Here is a 15,842-nt window from a genome sequence, read left to right on the forward strand (position 1 = left end):
TTACTCAACCTATTCTACCCAATAGGATTGGTCCCGACTAAGAATGAATCTAAGACTCTTTCTTTTCTATCTAACACAACACCCTGTGTAGATCTAAGAGAAGAAAACCAACCCTCTCTCTTTTCTATCTAAACTCTCACCAGTGTAGATCTAAGAGAAAGAATAACAATTCTCTGCGCACTTAATCACCATCCTGATTAACGTCACGAAGAACTGGGAACACCCCTTCTAAGCCTTATCTTTGTGGCTTCGAAGTTTACAAACGTATCAATATTCTACAGTGCTCAAATTGGCTTGTGGCCTACTCCTAGAATATATATACACGACTTGAGAAACCCTAGAAGGCGAATCTCCAAATATCAAGGGATAAGGACACTGTTTGCTCTGAACTTTATCTTTTCCTTATTTGTTGTAGAGAATATTCTTCATATATTCAAGGATAAGGAAACTGCTTGCTGCTCAAGTTTATCCTTTCCTTAATTTGCTGTGGAGAATATTCTTCATATCTCAAAGAACAATCTCGTCTCTACCTTCAGTGCCAAGTCAGCAACCTTCTTTGACTCATCATCACATCCACTCACGTCCTGCCACGTCAGCTCACAAATCCACGTCAGCAACTCAGGCGTTTGTGATCTGATGCAGCTTCCTGATTGGCAAAACACTCTGTTCGGTACAACGACTTTTTCCTCTCAGCGAGTTGTTCCATAATCTGCATTTACAATCTCCCCCTTTTTGACTGAGTTTGATACTCAAGCATCTCTCTGGTTCAACCTGAAAAAACACTCCAGCAAACACAAGCCAAAAACAAAACAAACAACAACTAGACAAAAAAACAGTCATTATCTAGCAAAATCAATCAACAGCTTGTTCAAACAGAACTATGATTAAGCACCTAACATTCAGAAACCCCAGCGGGTTGCAGCGGAAACCATGTTCTTAATAGCTCTCTAATCAGATTAGTACCGGAGGGTTGACTCCTAGTCATGCACTACAAAATTCAAAAACAGAAACTAAAAGGGAAAATATAGGTTAACGATAAAAAAAGAAAATTAAAACTAAAATTGAAAAATTCAAAAGAAAAATTCAAAGTATCTTAGACGAAAGTTCTTATCAATTTCAATGGGCAGCTAGTTACTCCCCGGCAACGGCGCCAAAAAACTTTGATGTGTGTGATTTTTCACTCCAAATCTTTTACCTGAAAAGACCAGACGACGACTGAAAGTGCACAGTTAATCAACGTAGTATTTTAGGATCGATCCCAGAGAGAATAATAGCTACCACAAATTAAATTAAAATAGAAAGAACTATGGCTAAGAATATATAAAAGTTGGGGTTTTTGGTTTTCCTAATATCTATTGCAGTAAATAAAAAGCAGTTTAAAACTATAAGACTAAGGCGTTGGGGATTTTGGGAGTCATCGTAAGGTTTTCATGGTTCTATGCAATATTAAGTGGTAATGTCTAACAAGTAAATACTAATTTCGGTCTAGGTTCTCAACTACGAAACACTAATGAAGTAACAAGCAATTGTCATAGAATGAAAGTCTACAGTCTTCATACTCTGATAACATCATTATTTTACCCATTTTAACTATAGTTTTAGTATGCATTTAGGAAGAGTTTGATATGATTTCAATGCTTTTATGTCTATTATCAAGTATTTTAGGTTTCAAGAAGGTTTTACATGTTTTATAGCAAAAAGGACCAAAAGACAAGGAAAATACGTTTTAGGAAAGATTCAGAGGTTTACAGTACGGGCAACGTTTGAAGAACTTTCGGAACTCACATTTCGACGTACTTGGGGTTTATGGAAAGCTGAAAGAGTCATATTTCTCGTCAAAGTGGAATCAAGTCAATCCGATAACTCATACAAAAGTTATGGCCGATATACCGAGACGTATCTTAAACCGACGTAAGAAAAACCATCAAGCCAATGGGCTTTTATTGAAGGCCTGACCAGCTACCACCACGGTGGCCCAGTCCAAGTCTTCACCACCTTTCTAGAAGCTTCCTACGCCGCCCCTTGCCATGCACTTAACAAAAGAAGACATTTCTACCCTTACAAAACCCTAAACCTAGACAAAACCCTATAAATAATCTTCTAAGCCCTAGGGTTTATTATGTGCACATTTTGGAGCAGCCAAGAAACACGACCAGAGGAGCAGCCGACGACCAGACCCTTCTCTCGTTCCTCTCTTTGAAGCTTTGAAGTCCACCAACTCTATTCTTTTTTATTTGCTTTGTACTTTGTTTCAAAAGGAAGAAGATTCTACAACTTTCTTTGACAACCATTGAAGTAATATCTAAATCTCTTTTCTCTATTTATTCTTTTATGTTTATGAATTATTTAAACCTAGCTTTGATGATTCCCTTAAACATGCTAGAGTAGTTTTCTAGTTGGGTTTAAAGGGATAATCAAAGGGGGGAGATGATCTTAGTTTAGGTGGCAATTTTTAGGGTTTGTTAGATTTATATTCTTGTTTATTCCATGCTTTAATTCTAAGTCTTTACTTAATGCTTTAAGTTAGCCTCATGAACTAACTATGATCTAAAGTGTGTGTGCTTTGCCAAAAGCTTGCATGTGTGCTTGACCTAGCTTAGATGTGTGGGGAGACATAGGAAGCACATACCTCTTACCTATGGAATTCCATGGATTAGAATCGAACCTGTTTTAAATGCTTTGATCTATGCGTCGTTGCCTGCGACAGTTGAGTAACGAAGTGTAGAGATCTTAGACGGTTAGCTTGAGAACTTTATGTTAACGGTTCATTATTTTTTCGCAGTCCGAGTTTTAGATAAACAAACTAAACCTAAACATTCCTAGATGGATAGATCATTGAACCCCTGCGATTCCCCTTGATGTCCAACGCTTGTTTTATTATTTTTACTTGCTTTTATTTACGTTTATTTGCTTGCTACAACCATAACAACCAAAACCCCCTTTTTTATTGAGTCCTAGCCTTACATCTCTTCCGACGGATTCTCTGAACAACAACTCTCTCTCTCTGTGGGATCGATCCTTAAATACTACTACCGATTAGTTGTGCACTTGCAGCAGTTGTGTGGTATTTTAAGGTAAAAGATTTGAAGTGATAAAAACCACGCACATAATACTCCGTTACTTAAATTTTGCAGGCAACGACGTATGTCAACCAGCTAGTAAAACAAGTTCGATACATTCACCAAACTCTGCAACTCAACTTACGCAGGTTACGACGCGAGATTTCGGTATAACACTAGTTCGGATAACGCGGTTAACGCACCCATTATCTAGATCAGCACTTGGTGATCAATCCAAGCACATGCGTTAAGATAAAGATGTCCCAAAAGAACTCTAATATAAACCGAAAATAAGATCTAACAACCTAATTGAAGCAAACCATGAATTCCCTTTGAATCACCCCATAAAACCCAACAAATAAAACTACTCGCTCATGATGCAAAGAAACGACATTGATATTATAAAGTATAGCATCAAAAACGAATCAAATAACAAAAGGGGTTCAAAGAAAAATTCTCTATTTTTCACAAAAGTAACTTGATCCCAAAAGCAATGAAAATATGAAAGAACTAGAAATAGTAGAAAGAGATTGGTGACTTCGGCGATGGCTTCTAAGAGGAGCTGAGAGAGGACGAGTTTCGACGGCTGAAGAGGAGTCTCTGGTCGTCTCTAGATCAGCTGCTGGAGGCGTGGATGAGAACAAAGAGGCACACAGGAAGCACACCTCAAAACCCTAGGTCATAAGAGTATTTATAAGGTTTTGTCTAGGTTTAGGATTTGTAAAGATAGAAACGTCTTCTCTTCTTAAGTGCAGGACAAGGGGCGGCGAAAGAGACTTCTAGACTGTGGAGCAGGCTTGGACTGGGCCGAAGTGATGGTCGCTGGTCAGGCCTTAAATAAAAGCCCATCGGCTGGATGCTTCTCTTCACGTTGGTTTATAACACGTCTTGGTAAATCGGTCATATCTTCCAGATAAATGAATGGATTGAGTTAATTCCACTTCGAGAAGAAAGATGACTCTTTCATCATTTCAAAGACACCAAGCTCGTCAAATGGTGTGTTTTTCAAGGTCTTCAAAAGTGGCCCGTAATGTAAAGCTTTGAATATGTTCTGAAACAGATTTTCCTTGTCTTTTGGTTCTTTTGCTATAAAATCTGTAAAATCTTTTTGAAACCTGAAATACTTGAAAATAGATATTTTTTACCTGAAATCTTATCAAATTCTTCTTAAATGCATATGAAAACTAAAGCTAATATGAGTGAAATAATGATGTTATCAACTCCCCCAGACTTAGACTTAGAATTTGCTTGTCCTCAAGCAAATAATCAGAATAAATCAATGAAAAGAGGTTTTGAAAACCATGGGAATTATTTTATCTTTGGGGATATCGTCTTTGCACTCTTCTTCGCCTTGACATTAGGAACTTACATTTGTAATCATCCATGAGAATCATCAACGCTCCTTGATCCCACAATTCTTCGGAGTTTCCGGAATCTACATTGTCCTCTCTTTACATAAATTAAAGCAATAATAAAATGTGAAATCTTACCAAGGGACAATCGATCAAAGGCTTGTCGACTCTCTTCAAGCCAAGACTTTCTTCGTATGATTCCTATTCTACCCAATAGGATTGATCCCGACTAAGAATAAATCTAAGGCTCTCTCTTTTCTATCTAACACAACACCCTGTATAGATCTAAGAGAAGAAAACCAACCTTCTCTCTTTTCTATCTAAACTCTCACCAGTGTAGATCTAAGAGAAAGAAAAACAATTCTCTGCGCACTTAATCACCACCCTGATTAACGTCACAGAGTAACACCCTTCTAAATGTTATCTTTGTGGCTTCGAAGTTTACAAACGTATCAATATTCTATAATGCTCAAATTGGCTTGTGGCCTACTCCTAGAATATATATATATGACTTGAGAAACTATAGAAGGCGAATCTCCAAGTATCAAGGGATAAGGAAATTGTTTGCTCTCAACCTTATATTTTCCTTATATGTTGTAGAGACTATTCTTCATATCTCCAAGGATAAGGAAACTCTTTGCTGCTCAAGTTTATCCTTTCCTTAATTTGCTGTGGAGAATATTCTACATATCTTCAAGAATAATATTATCTCTATCTTCAATGTCGAGTCAGCAACCTTCTTCGACACATCATCACATCCACTCACGTCCTGCCGAGTCAGCTCACACATCTACGTCAGCAACTCAGGCGGTTGTGATCAGACGCAGCTTCCTGATTGGCACAACACTTTGTTCGGCACAACAACTTGTTCCTCTCAACGAGTTGTTCCAGAATCTGCATTTACACTATTTACCTTAAGATCCCACAAATTATTTGTTATAGATTCATACATCAACAATTAGGTTACTTACTTACAACTTCCCTCGGCTTCTATTAAGTGTGATAAATTGCCAATATTTTATTTTTTTACGTCTAATAATATATTTTTATGCCTAAAAGTATATATTTTGCAACAATACATGGAATACTAAAAATTTAATTTTGAAAATTGTATAAATCATTAGAATATTCTCTATAAGATTATTTTTTGGGATATTCTTAAGAGTATTCATATAGCTTACATATTGACCAATTAATGTATAACATTTTTTGTAACCAACCTATATTTAATCTATAACCTATTTTGTAACCAATTTATAAAAATTATATAGTCTACAAAAAAAGTAGTGTACTGAATAAATAAAAATTACTTTCGTTTCATTACTTTCGTTTCAATATAAAAGATGTATTGAATAAAATGGTCACGTATCAGTTTTAGGTAAGAAAAAAAAAAGAAACTTGATTTGTCGACCAATTGTAAGATAAAAGAAAACCACCTTGATATTTCCAAAAATTAAAGTTGGTTCCGACTAGTATATTCCGACGAAGTTACTTACCAATTATCCTTGATCTGTTTTTTTTTTAAGTGTTAGCCCTAAAATTTCAGAAAAACAAAAAATATATAGAAAAATAAAAAGTAGCTAAATAGGTTAAGGTATGTCGATATCATATCAAATGAAATGTTAAGGTATTACAAATGAAAAGAGTAAAGTAACCTTGGCACATAGCATGAGCTTCCCAAAAGCTTTCTATGCTTTGGTGTAGAGATTTTATTGCGGAACTCTCGACTGATGTTTCTGAAAATTGTTAGAGGATGAATGGATTGGTGAGTGGTGAAGCATGTTGTTCTTCTGCTTGAGAGCTATACAGCTTTCCTAAAAAGAGTTGGATTTAATGTCACTAATTTTGTTGCAAAAAGAATGATGCGACTTTAGGCATAATTATAGCTACACCACTTTTGTTGTTGTTAACGCAGTAGCCAATTTAGCAACTATTAAACCGTGGACCGTGGTAAAGTTTTCCTCAATCAGTCGGCTATCAACTCTTTGATAGTTAACTTGTTACAAGTTACAAGTATTTGTAGATTATTAAACGATTTTTACGCTAATGTGGCGAGTTAGAAGTAATGTGGCACTGTTTATATTTTATCCGTTTGACGAAAAACGTCACTTTGACGTATTTTACCGTAATTAAGAATATTTGTTTTTAATGTTATACATGTACTGTATATCCGTATTGAATAGTGTTAATAATTTTCATTTAATAAAAAAGAAAATTAGGTTAAATGTAAATTAAATTTAGCGTAAAAAACACATTAAAAATACAATAATATTCTTTGTAAGAAAAAATAAAAGGATTATATTTTTATAAAATCTATTTTCCACAAATCTATTTTCCATCGTAATTTTGATTATAAAATCTTTATTAAATGTAACAGAAAAATACATAGGTAGATCCATGGTTGTTGAAGCGTTTTAAAAGAATATCGAATATTATTATTCAACCAAAAAGATTTCTGACTATAGAAAGGAAATAATTTGTGAACAGAAAATAATTAAGTATTGGAGTTCCTGGTGGCCGTCCCACTGGTCCAAATAATAAGATTTTTTTGCTTTACTATTTTGTTTCATTTTATAAGTTTTTTTCGATTCTTATATATTAGTTATGTTTATTTAGTATGTTATAACCATTTAATATTTTTTTCTATTTGTTAAATTTTTTGAATAAATATGTAGTCATGTATATTATATAAGAATTTATGATTTTTAAATTTTATGGTAGAAAATCTTATATAGTGGAAGAGTATTTTTGCAGTGAACATTTTAACAAGTTAGTTTAGACAGTAATGATTGTTTTTGACATATTTTTGTAGTTACCGATACATCTAAATTTGTAATGATAGTCTAAATAACTGAAACCAAACAAATTTTGGCAAATAAAAAGTTTGAAATGTGGATATCAAATATGCACGTTGTCTCTCCCCCCCCCCCCCCCCCCCCCCCCTCTCACATGTGTAACCGTATATTTTCTTTACTCTATATATAGATATATATGCCTCCAACTAACAAGGATTCCATATACACTGTTCCTCGACATCTTTTTTTAATTTATTTATAGATATATTTTATTAGACATTTTATAACTTTTATCTTTAGTCCATGGAGGGATCGTCGTACAAAGGTCTGAGAAAAGGTGCATGGACTCCTGAAGAAGATAGTCTTTTGAGGCAATGCATTAATAAGTATGGGGAAGGCAAATGGCATCAAGTTCCTTTCCGTGCTGGTATACTACTAAGTTGAAAAATATAATTTCGTAAACACGTAAAAATATTATACGCTTCAGACAATTATGTTTTCCATAGTTTAGAGAGTACAGTGAGAAGTATTCTTCACATTTTTTTCTCGTTTACACACCGTTGTTACCCATCTTTATTACCCATCGTTTTGCATTTTTTCTATAATGTTGTCAACAACCGTGCCAGTTCAAATCTTGAACTGGACGTATAACGTATCTAAGTGTGTAAAAGCCGTAGATCCATTTCTATTACTGGTTAAGATTCTTTTTGATAAAATTAAAAATTAAAGTAATCGCAGTAAGTATACTTACTTTATAAGTTTTACTTCTATATAAAAAAGTATATACTTAATATATCTTATCTCAATCGTTGGTTATCTAGGGGTAAACCGATGCAGGAAGAGCTGCAGACTAAGATGGTTGAACTATTTGAATCCCAATATCAAAAGAGGAGAATTTACTTCTGACGAAGTTGATCTTCTCCTTCGCCTTCATAAGCTTCTAGGAAACAGGTTTATATTGTTCAGACACAAATTCAAATTATTTACATATTCTAATGATTAAATACTACTAAGTAATATATACAAAAATCATTCATATGCATGCTTAGGTGGTCACTGATTGCTGGTAGATTGCCTGGTCGGACCGGTAATGATGTCAAAAATTACTGGAACACCAATTTGGCTAAGAAGAAAGAACCAAGTTGTACAAGCAAAATAAGAACTAAAGAAGGGTCTTATTCAGCTACTGCACCGGTCCAAAAGCACAATGTTATAAGGCCTCGACCTCGATCCTTCTCCAACAACAATGGGTGCATCACGCTAAACAATATGTCAGCAATTATCTTCGGCGAAGCAAGCACCAAATATGGTAGTATCACAAGTAACAAAGATGACATCAGCTGTGATTTTGTAAACAATCAAATTGATGGAGAGATTATGTGGGCAAAGAGATTGCTGGAAGAGAACCAAGAGGCGGATGCTGTGGGTAGTGTAGGTATTACAATCGACGAGGGAGAGAGGTGTTCGATTGATTCAATGTCTTCGACGTTTGAGAATCTTGGAAGTTTGTTCAGTGCAGATTCTAGAGAGGTGGATTAGGTTCTTACTCAATGGTTATCTTAGGTTTGATTTGAAGTGTTGTTATTTAACATTTTTATTTGGTAATATGCAGTTTACTCAACCAAATCAAGACTAGTTCTGACACTTACAACGCCTATGCGGAAAATGGCAAAAGAGAGAATGCATTGAAAATCCAAATCAAAACTAATCTATGTTTGGTGAATCTGTTTTTTTTTTTTTTTTTTTTTTTCATTTGGCTTTATGTACTATATATGTGCTTTCAATTTTACAATTCTTCCTCCCAATTAAACGTGTATGTTAGACATCTCCAACTTTCATTCTTACGGAGTATGAGTATCTAACTAATAAAAGATGTCCATAGTAGGATTAATGTGTGATTGCTTTACAGCACATTTTACAATCTGTTTAAGGACTAATCTATCGATAGTAGGTTTCCGGAATTAGTATCTAGTGAGTGTCAAGTCTGAACCTTTCAACCATGAGTTAAGGAGGTTAATAAACTCTATCAAAACTTGAAGCGTTTAGTGCGTATATTCTTCTTTGATAACCTGTGAAACACACAAACTATTGTGATTCAATATTCGTATATTTTCTTAGATTCTCCATTGCATGATTTCTTGCTATATTAATCTGAACACTCGATATCCTTTTTTTTTTTTTTTGGAAGAACACTCGATATCCTTTATTACTAAATTTATTCATCTATTTTGCTGCATCTTTATTTTTCCTGAGATCATGAAACCAAACTTTAAAGATTGTTCAACCTAAATAAACGTATTGAATGAGATGTTGCTGCACATTTGTTAAAGAATCAAAAGCACAAAACCACAAAAAGTTAAGCTTGAATAAAGAATCTTTCCTTTATTAATGTTTAGAAAATCTTCTCAAAACAAAACACAAGCTCTGTTTTTCTCTTATGATCTCTATTTATATTGTTTTAGACTTCCTTTTCTAAAACATCCTAACTTCCTTTTTAGTCTAGGATTACAACTTTTCCTTTTTCTAACTAGATTCCTAATTCCTTTAAGATATCTATTCTAGAACATTCTAGAAGCTTATCCAACATTTGTCTGACTAATTGAGAAATTTAAGATGTAGTTACAAATAAGTGGATAAATATATCCATTCCTTTTTATTTCTACTTATTAATTTTAACTTGCAGTCTTACGAAATAATTATTATGCATGTGCGATACATTTTTAAATGATTAAACTTACTGTGAAATGGTTTGTGAATTTAAAAGAAAACACGGCATTCTATATATATTATATATATAAAAATAAATATATCAAATGCTATCTATATTCTACTTTTTCATTATACATTAAAAGAAAAATTGAGACTGTTGTTCAGTTTTTGAAATCAACAAAATAGTTCAAACTAAACCTCCCATTCTAAATTCAAAATTTAGTTATTTTAAAACCAAATACTAAATTATATGAACAAAACCATGAACCCGAAATCTTGATTAACCGTTGGAGAAGGTCTAATGAATCTTGATTAAGTTTGGAAAATACTATAAGTTGTATCAACAATCCCGAAAGTCTTTATTCAGTGTATATCTGGTTAAAGATTATCTGAAATTTTATAAGGATTTTAATTGGACTTAAACTCTTACTTTGGAAGTCGGAATACAGTGGACTAAACTTACAAGACAGTGGAATTTTTCAAAAAGTATGTCTCCGCTCTCTCTTCCCTTCAATACTCTAAAAAAAAGAGAGAAAAAGAGAAGAGAAAGATTAGAAAAAGAGGGATAAAAGTGAATCGAGGAATGTTGCGTAAACCGTGCATACTTCGAATCTCATAGAAACCTTATTTATTTTTTATTTTTAAAATGAGTACAGGGTTGATAAAACAAAATAAAATGATACCCTAGAAAATTAAGAAAAAATCAACCCCTTCGAAGTGAGAAAAGGGAGAGGAAAGGAGATATATGGAGAATGTCTAGGCAAGAAAATAGTCTATATCCCATGGTAAGAACTTGTCTTTATTTGCTTAAATTTATATAATGAGATAACAATGGTGAGACCAGATATTCCAAAGAATTGTGGGATTTGAGTAAGTAATGTTAATGCTTTTCATTGACAAAGGATATGAAATAAGTTTTTGAGAGTCAATGAGATGAAGAGTGCAAAGATCAGTTACTTGCGGTTCAGTGAGTTCCTATATTTTAAAACCTCTTTCACAGGTTGACTTCTGTTTTGCTTGAGGGTAAGCAAAGGCTAAGTCTGGGAGAGTTGATATATCAAGGTTTTTACGGTTTTTAACCATGAAATAAGTGTCTTTTAGAGTCTTTTGATGTGTTTTTAGGTTCTTTGTGAGTCTTTATATGTTTTATAGGATTGATAGACAGGTTTTCACCCAGGGTATCAATCCCCTATGTAGTTGTAATACAAAGGGTTATCAATCCAAATGGTTGTCTATCGCTAGCAGGAAGGATATGATCAGTACAATACAAGTCAAGCCAAGCAGATAAGGTTTTGGTTCTAACAATCCTAAAATAAACAAAATAAAAGAATGTAAACAAGGGAATCACACGACCTAAGCACTCGATGCAAGCAATCGAGTACTGGATAGAGTGGGGTGATCGAGTATGCAAGTGAGATATGAACAGCTCGAGGTATTACTCGATACTGGTTATCGTGTACCTGATCGGGTAGGTAGTCGAGTAAGTAAAGAAAATACAAAGAATTAAAATACAAAAGTTCCTAAGGATGGGGGTAATTGAATCCTAAGTATTCTAGACCAGTACGGATGCCTTACATGCCTCAAGAAATTATTTCCCAGACAATGAACCTCTAAGACCTTATCACCACACTTTCGCACTAGCAACAATCAACCTTGAACACATTACCACACTATCGCACTAGCAATATGAACAAGCAGGCATTAAGAACGATTCATTATTGTCAGTAAACTTAAACTCATCTAATTTCTTACTCAGAGTCAAGTAAACCTCTAGCATTGGCTAAATTAAACATTTTATCTACTCCTTTCGACCTGTATCATTTGTAAACGCCCTAGATCTAATCTCAACCTTTCGGTCTGTTGACAGCATTAAGAACACCAACCTAGAAGGAAATCTATCAATCATTTACAATCAACTAAGGCATCCTAACTGATCAAGAACACAAAATCATCTATCCCATCCCCAGAAACTTTACTACACTACTCGGACATAGAAACGAATAATAAAGCAACGAAAATGAATGAAAATGACATTGTATTGAAAGATAGAGTAGAGTAGAAAGAGTACAAGATAGAAATCTAAAAAAACTACAAAAATAAAATTGCAAAACAAAAAGAAAATGTTTGAGTCGCTCAGTTCTCTCACAGAAGCTCTCGCTCTCTAGTTTGAGGGTCTGCGGCCTGCTCTTTTGCGAGCTAGGAGAGGAGGGGGTTTATATATGGAAACCCTTTTGACCAAGCTTCCCACACCTGCCCGATGGTCTACTCAATGGGGTACACGATGGTGAAGTCAGGTTACTCCTCGGGTGGATCTTCGGGTTGCACTTCATGCACTTGGATCCTCCTCGATTGTGTTGGGGTTCGGACTTGTTCTTGCAGCTCGATGGCTCCTTTGGGTACATGCTCGGGTTGTCCTTGTTTTTCCCCATTTTTGGCTCTTTAGCACCTGTTTTCATCCAAAATATGCAAATGCAGAAATGCAACACCCTAAATGGTCTAAAAGTGGATTCCTACAGTAAATGACCTAAAAATGCTAAGTTAGAGGTATGAACAATGCAAAATATGGACAAATAAGGATGCTAAAAACATATAAATTAGAGAGTTATCAGACCCCCAAACTTAAATCTTGCTAGTCCTCTAGCAAGGAAGTAAGAGGGTACGGTTTGAAAGTGGGGACTCATAACCTTAAGGTACTAACCGAAGGATTCAAGCTATAGTCCTTAAAGATAGTTTAATGGTTCTAAGATCAATCAACATACTTACAAATATTTTTCTATGCTTATTACCATGCATCGATCTAGCTCAACCTCCAACTAAAGATAAAGAACATCTCTTTTACATTCAATTAAGTGTTTGGCGAATTCTTGTAAATGGAAGGTGAATCAAGCTCAATCGGTTTTAAGGGTAAGACTTTTTAGTAAGGTGGTTTCAAACAAATTCTTTGGGTGGTTTTCTCTCAAAAGAAGGAATGCTAGACAGTTGTGAAAACTATCTAAGACTGAGAACATTTTGGGCATACAAAGCTTAACTCTTGATGATGTACCCTTTTATCATTTACTCTCTTTGTTTTTTTCTCTCTTTTTTTTTTGTATAAAACCCCCTAGAATCAAACTACCCAAATCCTTGATTTTAACCTCTTTTTTAAGCTCTTTCTCTCTTTCTTTTTTTTCTTTGCTAAACTCCTAATATAAATATATATATATATATATATATATATATTTTCTTTCTTTCTTTCTAGGAGACTATAGCAAGATATTTTTTTTTAGAGACTTAGAGCTAATTGTTCTAACCTTAGGGACTTTCTTTTTTTTTTTTTTTTTTTTTCACAACCCAACCCCCAAATAAACATTCTAACCACCTATCTTTCAAAACCGAATCTATTAGCTAGTTCAAATTCTAACTTAGCTAAATCAAAGTTCTTTGTCGTTCTCAATACTCTCAAGGTTTCACAACCTATAGCACAATAAAAAAGGCCTCACTCAACAATTCACAACAAGGTTTGAAAGAAATGTTTGGGTTCATGGGTAGGACAAATGAATCGGTTTAAACGAAAAGATTGGTAAAAAGTGGAGTGCTAACCCGAGTTTAAAGTTACCATGAGCAAGTATTCAAGTTCCATAAGCAAGACAATTAAAGTTCAAATTAAATCCAATAATATAGAGATGTTCTAGTGTTCAAGCAAGTGGAGGAAGCATTCAAACGACACAAAGGTTCTAAGCAAAGATTTTTTTTTTTCATTTTTTTTCCAAAGATTGATCTAGCAACAATGAACTGTGACTAAGGGTTATAGCTTCAATCCTAAGTTTTGATTTTAAACAAGGTGGTTTTAATCATTGTCCCCTAAAATGCATATGCAACAATACTATATGAAACAAACTAGACTCAATCCTAATATGTAAATGCAACTACATGGAGATTTTTTAAAAAAAAAATTCAAAATTTTTCAATTTTTTTTTGGGTTTTTTAATGCACATAGATGCAGACTCAAATGAATAAAACTATCATGCCAAAAAAAAGTTTGAAATAATAAAAAAAAAGAAAATAAAACACAATGTTAAATACATTCTAGGACCCTCTCCCAAACTTGAATTACACAGTCTCTGTGTAAATAAAAGTTAGAAAAAGAATCCAAGAATCACACAATAATGAAATAAACTAAATGCAATGGTATATACAAGGGTTGGATGAAATTGGTACCTCATGGGTTGGTGAAGAAGGAGGTTGTAGCAGCCTCCATACTCGCCAACGTGTAGCATGGGTCGTCTCCGGCTTCAGCAGGTGCCGGTGTTTGCTTGTCAGAGAGTTCAGAAATGCGCACGGACGACCTACTCGGACCAGCATCCGAGGGGTTAATCAAGGGTGGGATCGCGTAGGTCATCGGGTAGTACGACGGAAATGGCAGAAGAGGTCCAGAATGATCACCCGTGTATCCACTCGCAGGGTGCATCGTGTATGACATCGTGAATGGCATCTGGTAAGGCGGAGGGAAAATACCTGAGTAATCACCCGATTGGGTGCTCGATGGGTGCATCGGATAGTTCATCGGGTATCCAATCGGGTTTAGCGTCGGGTAAGCGTCAGAAAAGCTTCTCCGCAATGCCTCAGGTCGGGTGACGTTCTCCTCGGCTTGGGGCTCGTATGATGATACTCTGTAAGGTTCTGGAGGTGGCAGTCCTCGAGTTCCTCCTAGCGGTCCGCTTCTCCCCATCCAAACCGGTGCTTGAGCCGAGGTAGGAGCTGAGGCACAGCCTGCCTTGTCTTGTAACTCCTTTATTTGACAGCCCATTGTCTTCACCGAACCGGCAAGATCTTTTACATTCTTCGCCAAGAACTTGTCCATCCTCTTCAGCCAGCCGATCCTCTTGTGAGCTTCCCTAACTCCAACCGTTTGCTTTTGAGAGCATACATACTCCTCAAAGTCGAATTCCTCCGAGCTATCTCCCTGTCTCTGCCCGGTCTCCTCTCTCCTCTCAGCTTCGGACTCCTCCTTCGGGTTGTAAAGCTCCTCAAAATTTGGTGCGAAGTCAATGTTGTTTCCTAGCCAAACCTTGGTGCATATGACATTAGGTAGGATTATTAAGGCAGCTCCGGCGGTTGGGTGGACGAACTTGAACAACATCATGTCATTAGGCCTCTCATGGGCCAAAAATCTCGCCTGCACAAGGTAGTCCGCATCCAGCCACCTTGGTTCGTGAACAATTCCCTTCAATGACACGTCGCAAGCCACTAGGATCGGTGTGACTAGCCCCCCCAATGGAGATCTCTCCGCCTCCTTCTCTTCTTTTCACGGCACACGATTAGATGTAGAGGAATTGGTCGAGTAACACAAACAACATGCTAGTATCCGCAACATCTCCAACTAGTGGTGTACCATCCCTAGCATTGTCCAAAACTCCACACAGTGCTATGTCTAACAGCTGGAGCTCATGATCATTCACATTCCCAGTCTCTTTTATAGCAAAAAGAGTGCATGCAAGGGACTTGTGAAAATACCTCAAGACAGGGCTCCTTATTTGAGCGGATTTAGAGCTTGTGGACTTGTATGGGTTCTTGTCTCCTATTGTCAGCCATAGGGTCCTCATTTCCTCTTTGCTTACCTCCATTCCTTCTCCACTACCAGCTTTGAAGCCATATAGCTTCTCCATCTCCTTGAAAGTGAGCCGGTATTCCTTGTTCCTCACGGAGATGGTGATGAATCCGATTCCCCCATCGGGTAGTAGGGTCGGGTGGTCCTCAAAATAGTGCAGCTTCAAGGTTGAAAGGAAATGGACCGTCTCCTCCTCATATGCTTCAAGGTGGTCTCGCATCAATTGGCCCACGTGGCACACATCGAACAGGTACTCGACGTCTCTAGCGATGCCCAATTGCTTCATTGTTTCTCGGTGAGGGTAGCGGGCACCAACAAAGCTCATCTTCTGGAAAAACTT

General features: G+C 35.9%; 1 pseudogene; it reads left to right on the forward strand.

Moving 5' to 3' along the window:
* The first annotated feature begins 7,509 nt into the window (after positions 1-7,509).
* Positions 7,510-8,769, forward strand: LOC104704663 (transcription factor MYB114 pseudogene; annotated as a pseudogene).
* The last annotated feature ends 7,073 nt before the right edge of the window (positions 8,770-15,842 follow it).

Source organism: Camelina sativa, chromosome 7 (genome assembly GCF_030686135.1).
Source record: "Camelina sativa cultivar CO46 ecotype springtype chromosome 7, ASM3068613v1".
In the NCBI taxonomy this organism is placed as follows: Eukaryota; Viridiplantae; Streptophyta; class Magnoliopsida; order Brassicales; family Brassicaceae; genus Camelina; species Camelina sativa.